Source organism: Panthera uncia, chromosome A2 (assembly GCF_023721935.1).
Source record: "Panthera uncia isolate 11264 chromosome A2, Puncia_PCG_1.0, whole genome shotgun sequence".
Classification (NCBI taxonomy): domain Eukaryota; kingdom Metazoa; phylum Chordata; class Mammalia; order Carnivora; family Felidae; genus Panthera; species Panthera uncia.
Window position 1 is genome coordinate 113664899 of NC_064816.1, and position 12823 is coordinate 113677721.

A 12823-nucleotide genomic window follows, 5' to 3' on the forward strand; every position below is an offset into this window, starting at 1 on the left:
TCAAAGTGAACCCAAGTCTTTGGGAAATAATGGTAACAGTTAACGTTTCTAGAGTGTTGACTTTGTGCCAGGCACAGTGTAAACCACTTTGCGTCTTCTGTAATCTCAATAGCCCCATGAGGCAGGTGCTATAAGGAGGTGTCACTGCCCTCTTGGAGCCCATCAGAGACCACAGGTGGCTCAGTATGCTTGCACTTTCAGGACCCTCTGCTCCCTTTTGTCATGTGGCTGGGTCCACTCACATGTCACCTCCTCAGGCCAGGCCATCCTTGATCACTCCGCGTAGAGCAGGCCTCCTGGCTAAACGGGTAGGGGTCAATCGCTGTATCAACTTTCTTGCCTTTACAGCATTTGGCACGATTGATTCTTACCTTGTCTGGGACAGCACTGTGTTTCTTTACCATCTTCCTCGACAATGTAAATTCCACGAGGAGGGCAGCTTTGTCTGAATTATTTATCGCTCCAGTTCTAGCATCCAGGACAGTGACCAGAGCCCTTCACAGATGCTCAGCCACCATTTGCTCCAAGAGCCAGGTTAGCAGGAGCAAGACTGTGGATCAGACGCCTGGTGGGCATGAAGGCTGGGCAGGCCTGGCAGACGAGGGCAGGTGTGGGACTCCACAGTGAAGACACCCTTCGAGCACAGCATGCTTTTTTCATGCTTGCCTGCTGCCTTGTTCTCTTATTTTTCCCCGGGGCTTACTCCCGACCTACCCCATACTTCACCAGCATTTTCTTGCCTCTGAGCAAAACTACTTCCCCCTGCGCCGTGGGCGATGTTGAAACTGACTTCGGTTGTCTCGTGACTGATGGGTCCTGGTATTTGCTTTGCAGGATAACTGTGAACACCGGACAGTCCAGGAAATCCAAGGAGACAGCTAACCACAGGGACGTAAGCATCTCGACGGCTGGACCGAGGTGGGGGTGCACTTGACTGGGATGTCCACTGACCACACACCTTGAGAGGTGACACGGCTCATTACCAGCCAGTTTTCTTGGTGAGAAGTGACTAGGCCCTAATGCCTCAGCCTGAGCGCACTGGCTTGGGATGACTGGTGTTTCTAACTAAGTATGAAACCAGCTGTTAGACAAAATGCCGTTTTACCCCCCAGATGTGGGAGGGAGATGGAAAGGACCACTTGCCTCTGCAGTGGCTTTTTTTTTTTTTTTCCGCTCTGCATTCATTCTTGCAGGTGCATGGCGGGGCTCCCACCCGGAGCCTGCAGGTTCCGGAACTGCAACCTAGCAGCCTTTCAAAGCGCCTGACATCCTTTCAAGTTAGCTGCTACAAAGGCAAATGCAAACAGAGCGCGTTTTGGAGGCGTTCTGTCAGTCAGCTTTCAATCTGTATGTTCCTCCAGACTCTCCTTCTCCTGCCTGATTTATTTCATATTAAAAGGGCCGTCAATCTGTATCACAAGAACAGGTTGAGAAAAAGTGAGTGATGTTTACCAAGTGAGTTTTTTTTGTTGTTGTTTGTTATTGTTAAAAAATAATGGTCCCCTCTCTCTGGCCGTACTCCGAACTCACCCTCCACGGCTCTCCCGGCCCCTACTTGCCTTTCTCTGCAGGTATCGACACATCAGAGGTATGAATTCCACGTACTAGATGCATTTACATTAGAAACGTATTTTGTGAGGCTGTGTCAGACCCTTTTTTATTATCCATCAAATATATCTCTTTTTACCATCTGATGGCTTGGCAACAGGACCATTCTTCTTTCAAATAAAATAAATGTGCCTGCAATGTGGCAGAATATTCCGCGTTGAAGAGGCTTTGCCCTGGCTAATGCGTGCTGCATTCTGTGTGTTTCATTACAACGGGATACTAAGAATGCAATATACAGTTCCCGGTGGGATTGCTTTATGGTACCAGCTGCATTATTGTTTTCTGTTAGGATATTGATTATTGCCTTCTCCTGTCATTTGGGCCAGCTTTCCTTACTTTTATCTGCTATTTTGGCCTATAAATAGAACTGCTCCATCATTCTGTACTATTAATTTCTCACTACTCTTGAGGCGCCTGACTCTTAGAGAACCAGTCAAAGCTGTCTTACACCCGCCATGTGAAAACTCCCAGATTGCAAAGTAACCAGAAATCCGATTGCCTCCACCCATAGGGTCTAACCTAGTGCTCTGTGTGGAGCACGCGTGAGAATTACCGGGGTGGGCGGGGGGGGGGGGAGAGGGGGACCTTGCTGAAAAGCAAATTCTGAGCCTCCAACCCCAGGCATGCATAAGAAGTGGGGTGAGGCCCAGGAGTCTGCATTATATATATATTTTTAATGTTTGTGTATTTATTTTGAGAGAGAGACAGAGAGGGCGAGAAGGGGAGGGGCAGAGAGAGAGAGAGAGAGAGAATCCCAAGCAGGCTCCACACTTTCAGTACGGAGCCGGATGTGGAGCCCGAACTCACGAACTGTGAGATCATGACCTGAACTGACACCAAGAGTCGGACGCTTAATCGACTGAGTTGCCCACAGCCCCAGGAATCTGCATTTTAAATAATCACCCAGGTAATGTGCGGGAAAGGCTTGGGGTGGTGTGGGGTCAGGTGTGGGGTGATCAGGGGTTGGCAGAAGGCCGTGGACTGTGCCCCAGGCATCTCCTTGTGGTGCAGCTGACCAGCCTCCATTTCCTCCCTCCAGCCTTCCTCTAGGCCTCGCCTCTTCCAGCTCTGCTCCCAAGGAACACTTCAGAGAAGGACAATCACTAAAGAGAAAGGCCGAAACTTGAAATGATATTAATACTGCTCTCTCTCTTACACACTGTACAACTCTGTGATGAAGAGACAGGAACGAGAACAGAGGATGAAGAAAAATATTCTAGAATAAAAATATATGAAAAGAACTACTCAGTAACAGAGCCTTCCTTCCAGGGGCCCAAGGAAAATGCTGCCTTCAAGGAAGCAACAGACTACCTCCTGGAGGCTGGGTCATGGGGAGAAACCTCCGGGGCCTCCAGGGAGGGTCAAATGTGAGAAGCTGCTACCAAGGGAGAGGCTTTCTCTGGGTACGCAGCCCCACACCCCTGCTTTGGGCAACACCCGCTAAAAGGTGGCTCCCGAAGAGGATGGGGCAGATCTGTGAGGACCCGCTGGGACTTGGGAAGAAAACTCACGGAGCCCCTATGATTACATTATGCTAAAAACAAGGATGATACTCAGACTTACCAACTCTTAATTATTTCACCCTATTTGACCATTAAGTGTGCTCTCGAAGTTATTTGCTTCTATTGTATCTGGATGCTAGAAATCCAGGGGTGGATTTGTCACCAGGCAATGGTGGGCCTCTCGGTGTCTTATCCTAATTCTGCATTCAGTGACATCACCTTGAAATTGGCCATGGTAAGCACATTTATACCACGGAAATCAGCAAATACTGCAAATCAGCACTTGATTTATTGTTTTGTTGACTATCTCGACTTAAGAAAGCGATGGAGAAAATGCTAATAATGCAGATTAAACTTACATGTCTATGGTTGCTACGTTGTGACTAGCACAGAAATTTGAGAAAATATTCTTCCAGTGTTCGAAAACCATTATCTGATTCAGCGGAGAAGTCACTCCTGTCATTGACGAACGAATGTAGTTCTGACATATGTCTTCGTTTTTCACTTTTGTCCCACTCATTAACGTAAATGAAAATACCAATGGATCTACACCCACTCATCACTGGCAACCTAGGATGGTTGTAGATACCAGAGTTCATAAAACATCGGCCAAGGCCTTCTGAGTATGTGAGATTATAATTACGAGTTTTGCTTATTGTTATTTGTAAATTATGTGCTATGCATCCTTCGAATCGGTGAAGTTTGTAACAAACCCCTGTACACATATATACACAAGCAGCCTCTCCCCACCCATACTGAGAGCTCGTTGTTAAACATTTACCGGCACATTATTGCCCTAATCGCATTCACAAGTATAACCTAGCGAACTCTTCGTTGGGAACCCCAAGTAGGGAGCTTGTTCAGAGGCAACCTTATCTCATTGACTGGGTTATGGGCTTCTTGAGTAAAAGGTCCATCTCTGATTCAATCCTTTATCTGCTATTTTGCCTAACATAGAGCCTGTATTCAGTAAGTGCTCCAAAATGCTGACTGATCTTAGGATGTCTCCATATAAGCACGCCAGTTAATGGTTCATTGCCTAAAATACCCACGGCAACAGGAAAACACAGGAGGAGCTGAAAACGGAGCAAAGATATGTAGACTCCCCGGTCCACTATAGTTCAGGACTAGCGGTTAGGATGCAATTGTTGCTTTATTTGCAAGACGCTCTCTGATAATGTACAAGCGATGGTCGCTGAGCTGGGCTCTCTGTCCCTCAACCATCTTCTCTGCTGATGGTGTGGTCATTGGAAGCCACCTTCTTTAAAGTATGCAGTGTTGGGGTGCCTGGGTGGCTCAGTCGGTTGAGCGGCCGACTTCGGCTCAGGTCATGATCTCACGGTCCGTGAGTTCAAGCCCCGCGTCGGGCTCTGTGCTGACAGCTCGGAGCCTGGAGCCTGTTTCAGATTCTGTGTCTCCCTCTCTCTGACCCTCCCCCATTCATGCTCTGTCTCTCTCTGTCTCAAAAATAAATAAACGTTAAAAAAAAAAAAAAGTTAAAAAAAAAAAAAGTACGCAGTGTTTACGGCAAAGAATGAGGAAGGAGAGTGGAGAAACAATGGGAAGAAGAAAGGGAGGTTAGACTAGTTGCACTGGTGCACGGGATATCCTTGCCGGGTGGCAGGGACCGTGCATCATAGTCTTCAAAGACCATTTTATTTAAACCTCACGACGAGGTTTGTCAAGTCACAGTACCAATCCATCTTACGCTTTTGAAACCTGGGGCTTGGCAAGGTTAAATAATCTAACCATTCGGTAGCAGAGCGGGGATGCCCACCCTGCAGACCCGGGTGCCGGAGACTCTATCGACCGGGGTGCCTCACTGACTGGATGAAGTTTGGCCATAGCACAGGGCCTTCTTATCTCACTCCTCCTGGTGTCCCAGGCATGGGTCATGTTTGGGGTTATATTTTGGTGTTTATGAGTCTGCCCCGAGAGCACATTCGGGGCTTGGGAGGACAGCTTCTTGAGGCACCGGCCCATTGGGAACTTTTCTGGAACGAGAGAGGTGGCTCCGGGGCTCTGCAGCTCTGGAGACCATTTCGTAATGGCTCCCGGGCTGGGAATTTGCCTGGTTTCTTTCACTCGGGCCAAGTCCTCAGGCTCCTCAGGCTTGAAGGATGAGAGGGGTCACGAGGAAGCCTGTTGCGTGCCAAGCTCATCCTTAAAGCACCCTAGGGAGGGACACTCCAGAACATGCCTCAAGCGGCTTGGAATTTTCACTTCCAGGAATGTCTAATTTACATCTGTCCGGAATTTCTCACCATAGTTTAGTACATTTCCCATATCAAGGGGGCCCCGTTCCCAGAGAATTCACACAGCGGTAGTCTTTGGGGACTTTGTAGGTCTCGGGTTCCGAGAAGCTCTCAAGGCGTGTTCTCAGAGGAGTCTGTAGGGCGCCCAGCACCGGATTACACTCAAGGCGGGCCAGCAAGTGTCGGTGTGTGAGTATCCCACCATGTGAAGGGATGGCCACTTGTCACCACACAGGTCTCACTGCGGTACATTTGTTGATTCTGCACTGAGTCCCGCAGGACTGTGTCTCACCAAGAACCGATTTGGTATTAATGTGAATGTAATACACCATTCCATAGAAATTCTGCTGCCATTGCGTTAGCATTCCTTACCGTCCACTTACCGTACGGTGTTAGGGGAAACACTTGATCACCCACAAATTGCCAAAGCTGTTTCCCTCTGTGTGGGTACGAATGTTATGTGTGCCATTGAACGAGGTCCTCGTGAACTCAGGAACCCCGTACATATAAACTTCATATAAAGTCCCAGGTCATAAATCAGGCAACTCTCGCAAATGACCTTACCGTCTAAAGGTCAAATGTGCTTGGTCCCCTCAAAGGACTTTGATCTTTTGTAGTGTCCAAGGATATTCCAACACTTTGTTCCGGTGGCCTCATTTCGAGGGTCCCTTCAGCACATGTGTCTCCTGAGATCTACTAGGAGCTCCTGAGTCCCCTCAGTGGGCCATTTGTTGCATTTCTATCCCCACGACCCTTCGCAGGGGCAGCCACGTTCACCTCTCCTGTTCACGGGAATTTTCCTCCGTGACACTTCTGACTACTAAGTGAAAAGGGCAATTTGAACCCACTCCACTTAGAAGCTAAACTCTTGTCGCTACAGTTTTTGGCCAGATTTAAGATCAAAGGCAGAGGTAAAAGTCAGTGTAGCAATGCAAAGCATTAATCTCCTATGTCAGTTGTGTTCACTGTTGCTTTTTTTAAAAAACATTTCCATAGCTTGACATATTATTCATTTATTTGCAATAGGAAGGGTTTCCTTTGCTTCATGCCACACATTTACCAACGCGTCATTGTGGGACTTTTCTGGTGTTGTTTTCGACAAAGGTCATCTCTGTACTAAAAATAATCCCAACAAAATAGATGGAACACGCCACACCCCTCACTCTCCTTTATCCTTTTGATACGATTTTCTCTGTGATGTAACTGAGTGATTTTGCAGCAGAAAGCTCCAAAAATTAAACCTGAACTTTCCAAATAGCTCCCTAATAACCGTTGCCCAAATCAATGGGGCTCCATGAATATTTTGACACAGTTTAAATGGGTTTGTATCCTCACCACTGAGATCTGGTGATTTAGCCTGTCAGGCTGCAAATGTGGAAATATCACCTCTCACTGAGCAAAGTCCAATATCTCATTAGAAATGAAAATAGAAGAGAAGGGGAGCACAAATGCTGTCAGTGGCGGTGAGGAAAGAAATTAAACCTCCGGAGGCCTGTATATCTTATACAAAAGATTATGCACTGCCAGGCTATATAAATCATGCCAGGGCTCTGGGGCTGCAATGGACTAGAAAATAAAAAACCATAAAAGTGTCATATTGAAATACAGTCACTGAGAATTCTTTTATGATGAGTCTAAATTCGCCTGACATTCTCGCAAATTCAGGGGCCTGCTTGGGTTGTTTATACCCGGCCTTTCTCTGTCAGTCACGAAGTCCCAGTTTCCACAGCAAATTATTCTAAACAGGGCTTATTATCAAGGCATAAAAAAGTTAAAACACAGATGGCTGGAGAGTTCCTGTTTAATTTAAATGCCCTGTGGCCCACATCAATGTGAGTCTGTCTTGTCCTAGATTTACTATCAATAAATTGGCTTCACTTATTAGATGGCACAGCCCTAAGATGTTGGTGGGGAGTATTTCAAATAGAATTAACATGAAAAGATGCAGAGCCATATCCTATCATCTGTGAAATATGGAGAAGGACAAGCCGTACATAAACAGGTATGGCCACTCGTACTCGGGTCTACACGGGCTGGCATGACTCCACCAGGAGGGAGAGGAATTACACCCGTTGTAGGAATTCGTTACAGACACAGGCTTAATTACCAGTGGCATTTTCTCCCTGGGTTAAAAAAAAAAAAAATTTTTTTTTAAATAAATGATCAGCATAATCCAAGCAAATGGTGATCCAGATTTTCAGAGCAAATAAAGGAGGTTTGGGCTCAGAGAACCAAACAGGGCATATACAAGCATTTTCTGTGGAATGACACAATGCCAGTTGGTGAAAATATGGGCCGGCTCTCTCCTTGGCTGATTTATCTTGCGGCCTCGCTTGTACATCAGCCAGTCAGTTGGCAACATTTGCTGGGTCCTTATTGTGCTCAGGGCACTGCAGTGGGTGACTGGGAAGGTTGGAAAGATGCAGAGAAGCCTCTGTGTTGGAGGCCAACCGTTAGAGCCCAGGGGGTCTGATGAACGGGATTCTGGGCACACGAAAATTTGCCATTAAGTGTCTTTCTTTTGCGGCACCTGGGTGGCTCAGTCGGTTGAGTGTCCGACTTCGGCTCAGGTCATGATCTCATTCATGGTTTGTGAGTTCAAGCCCTGCATTGGGCTTGCTGCTCTCAGCACAGAACCCACTTTGGATCTTCTGTTCCCCTCTCTCTCTGTCCCTCCTCCTGATCACACTCTCTCTCTCTCTCTCTCAAAAATAAATAAAACATTAAAAAAAAAGTGTCTCTCTTTTCTTAATGTTTGTGTATTTTGAGAGACGGTATTGGGGGGTGAGGGGCAGAGAGACAGAGTAAGAGAGAATCCCGAGCAGTTTCCACACTGTCAGCACAGAGCCCAACACGGGCCTCGAACTCACCGACTGTGAGATCGTATCCTGGGCTGAAATCAAGAGTCAGGCGCTCAACCAACTGAGCCTCCCAGGAGCCCCGTTATTAAATGTCTCTTTTACGTGAAAGGACAAGTGCAGGGAGGCACTGGCATGACAGTGGAGAACTGGGACTTCTTAACCATCAGCCAGAAGTGGGCTGGAGCCAGACAGACCTGGGTTCAAGAATTGGCTTTGCCTTCTAGTAGGTGTGTGTCTGTGAGTATGTAGTAAATTCCATGCTTTCTCTGATCTTTGATTTCTCTAAGAAAAGGAGAATAATCTGACCCACCTCAAGGGTTGTTTATAAGAATCAAACGACAGCATGATGCCTGACACATTGTAAGCACTCAGCTCAGTAACCACATGACAAGCTAAACTAACACCTGTCACTCTGATCCTGAGTTATGAAGAGCTTTTGCGACCCGCTGAAGTAACCAGTTAAAATGAGGGACCGATGTAGTTCTCGTGCCCTTAGAGCAACATTGCTCAATTTCCTCCTTGGAGGGCTGTGAAGGTCCCACCCATCTGTACCCTGAATCAAATACCTCCTTCTTCCTCCCTACACAAAGAGATGATCTTGCTCTCAGAAGTGACAGCACATTCTAACATTTAGGACAGAACCTATCGAGAGGAGGTGGCTCACTCTAGTCACGTGGCCTGATCTGCCGCCATCATTAAAGGTTATTAGGTGCCTCTGCTGGACCTTCTCTTGGACCCTGCTAGGAGTTCACATTTCATTTGGAGACATCCCAGTTTAAATAGGCCTCGTGGCAATTAACTTCCGTCAACCAACCCTTTGGACAAGGGTGCTGCCTACTATTTGTACTGGAGTCCAATGTAAACTATCACTTCGTTATCCCCCCCGAGATTGAGTACTAGAAAGCATCCAGCAGAACGTGGGGCGCTGGTTCCCAGGGTCAAGGGAGGACTCCAGCTCCACGGATAGCAAAGATCATCACAATGCCGAGCACCAGGGGTCCAAACACATTTGCCCACTGCATCTCGGTTTCAGAATCACCACGGAAAACACAACCCAGCGCGGCAATGGACGAAACGATGCGTCTGGTCATATCTAGAGAGAAGAGACAGGGCAAAATCAGCTCCAGTGGTACGCCTCAGTCCCTCACGGCTATCATGGCTAGCAGGTGCCACTGGCAGTAAGTGAATTGTCCTACCATGTGCCCCTCTCATGCTACAGCAGAATGACCTTGATCTGATTCCTGTGTAGTCAGAAATCTTGAAATCTGGGGGCCATTGAGGGTACAATGCTTCGACAGAACAAAGAAACGCTTGTTGAGCCTGAAACAGGGAAAGATATTCCCACACAAGTTAAAAGGCCTGGTGCAGGCTGTGTGAGCCCCTTATCTCTTGGCAAGGAAGGGTCCCAGCCCCAACACCCATTCTTATTTGGCCAAGCGGAAGCGGAGAGCTGCGTGCATGAGGCTGCCATTACCAGCGCAAAGTTATGGTGGGCTTCTCCTTGCCTGAGACGGAGACGTGCTCCCGGCTCTGTTCCCCAAGAAAACCAAAGGGGTTGAAGACAAGGTTACCAGTTGCAGGCTTTGGCTTTATTACTCACCTGTGTGATCCGACTCTGCAGGGGGGAAAAAGGAGACCAAGGAGGACATCTGCGGCATGGGCTGCTCCTTCCTTTCCTTTGGGTTTGCTTCACACAGGCTTGGCCCTGGAAGTCCCGCCTCCACTTAACATTTTTCCTGGCTGTAAGGAAAGAAAGCAACCCAGCCAATGCTTGGCTAACTGTTGGCAATCAAGACTCCTGAGTCTTCACTTAGAAAAGGTTCACCCCAGTTCATGCCTCCAAATGTCCTTGCCTTCTGGAAAGTCAGCTTCCTTCAGAATTCGAAACTTGGCTTTGGTCAAATAACTTTGCAATTGAATGCTATATCTCAAGATTGATAACCCAGTAGGCATCAAGACCTCATTTGTTTCCTGCTCAGCACTTTCTCAGTGGAGGAGGGATGAATGCCGAAGGGTGGAGAGGAATATCAAGGTCTGCGCGGGATGCTCCCCGACCCCCACTCCTGCACACATATAGACCATGTTACCTGCCTTTCACCTTCTCTTTCAGCCTCTAGGCCCACTGGGTCATCACTGGGAAGAACTGCCTGGAAATCAGGCCTCAGGGCTTATCCGTGTTGCCACTTATCTGGGTGGGACTTTGGGGGCAAGGCACTTGTGGGTTTACTCTTGAGGCAGATGCTCTTGTCCACTGCCCAGATCCTCCTCCAGGCCCGAGGTATCATTCCCCCACCTCCCAGGAGCTCTGCCTGCTGGTGACTCATAGCTGAATCCCTGCCCAAGAACTGCCTTTGGCCAAAGAGAGCTGCATTGCCCAAAGTTATGACCCCTCCTCAGAGGCATCTTGCATCCAATGACTGGCCAGTGTGGGGAGAATAAAGACACAACGTTCTTGCCTCTGAAGGGCTGTCCCAACTCCTGTAAGCTTGGCTGGGGCTTCTGTTGTGACAATAGCACAGCTTAACCTCTCCTTCTACCCAGTCCTGGTTCCCTTGTGCCTCCCCAGGCGTGGTTCCTCAGTCCATTTCCCAAAACTCCTCCCACATACTACCTCATCTCAGAGTCTGCTTCCCAGGGAACCTGATCTGTGACAACTCTCCCAAAGTCTCCTGGGAGGGGGCGTTCTGGAATGTGAGAAGGAGAAAATGCAATGACAAGTCATTAGTGATGTAAATTCAATATTCAGACCCCGAGGCCAACTCCCCCTCCCTCTTTCCTAGGTGGCTGGGTGGGTGGTAGAGAATATCATTATAGGTACAGTTAGAATAAAGTATGTGCTAATGAGGTAGTTGATCCATATTTCTTTTGCTAGAGGGTCATCACAATCTGAAAAGACCATATCTGTCAAATTCTAAAGGCTTTAATATCTTCTTGGGCAAATTTCCATGTTTTGGGGCAATCTAAATATAAATCTGTGGGGAGGCCTGAGGACTGGTTTATGAGTAGGCGATTAGTAGATCACCTAATATATGTGATTTAAATTAAATGGAACAATCTTCTCTCATTATATCTAAGATTCCGATGAGGTTCTGATATTTGAGTCTTGAAAAGTTAACGATCTCTTATCAATATAAAAAACAGGAGATTAACACCACATCCACTCTTGACTGTCAAGAGTTCCAAGCAAGGTTGATACTTTGAGGGAGTGGGAATTGGATGTGCAGGTACAAGAGGCTATAAGGTGAGGGAGGGAAGCAAAGGCAAGCTATATTTTATAGTTTATAGCTTGTATGTGCTTTATATTTGAAAGAAAAAATGGATTATTTTCATCATGACGAATTTATTGTTACAGTTACCTTCTGTTTTTGGTGTTTCTTCTGGTCCTTCTATTTATGGGTAGTGATATGAAGTGGTTTTTTTAAATCCTTTTTAAAATTTATTCATTTTGAGAGAGAGAGAGAGAGAGAGAGAGAGAGGCAGAGAGAGAATCCAAAGCAGGTTCCTCACTGTCAGTGCAGAACTTGATGTGGGCTCGAGGTCACGAACCCATGAGATCATGACCCGAGCCAAAACCCAGAGTCGGACAATCAGCTGAGCCACCTCGGCGCCCCTAAAGTTTTCTTTTAAAATAAATTTATCTAGGGGCGCCTGGGTGGCTCAGTCGGTTAAGTGTCTGACTTCAGCTCAGGTCACGATCTCGCGGTCCGTGAGTTCGAGCCCCACATCGGGCTCTGGGCTGATGGCTCAGAACCTGGAGCCTGCTTCCGATTCTGTGTCTCCCTCTCTCTCTGCCCCTCCCCTGTTCATGCTCTGTCTCTCTCTGTCTCAAAAATAAATTAAAAAAAAAAAAAGTTAAAAAAAATTTAGAAAAAAAAATAAAATAAATTTATCTAAACACAAAATGAATCTATTTAAATAAAATACTTACTAGTACAAGCGGCCTGCAGATATTGTAAAAAAAAAAAATCATAATGGCAGTATGTGAGTAATGACAGTTTAGGTGTCAAATCTGTAGGTTTAAGGTGTTAAGCAGAATTAGGGAAAAGAGACGATTATCCAGCGCATTGTGAGAAGCCAGCAAATATTAAATAAAATCCCAATGCCACTCTGCAGATTTCATGTCAAATTGTTGAAGGTGCTTCCATTTTTGTTGGTGTTCTTGATGTGCACCCCTCCCCTCCCGTTACATATTGTGCAAAATTGTTCTGGGGCTTTCAGCCTCTAGCCTCTTTGTACTGTCTATGAAATTTTATTACTTATCATGCCTGTGTTATTACTGCTCATTAATTACACACCCAACATGTATCAGGTATCAGTAAAGCTCATTAATTAAACATAAAAGCTGGAGGATTTACAGAGAATTTGGAGAAAAACTCCCAGGTCTGGAAGATTTCCAGACTAAATATAGAAACTTGAGACAACGAGCGGTTTTCAAACTTTGTCAGCTACAGAACATTCTGGTCAAAGAAATCTTACCAGGAAGCCCAGAGTCACAAGGAGAAAATGACACAGAACTGCATGGTAGGTGGGGGTGCTGGGGACATTAAGAGTCCACATGCGCAGCACTAGCAAACTGTCCCCTCTCCAACCCAACCTA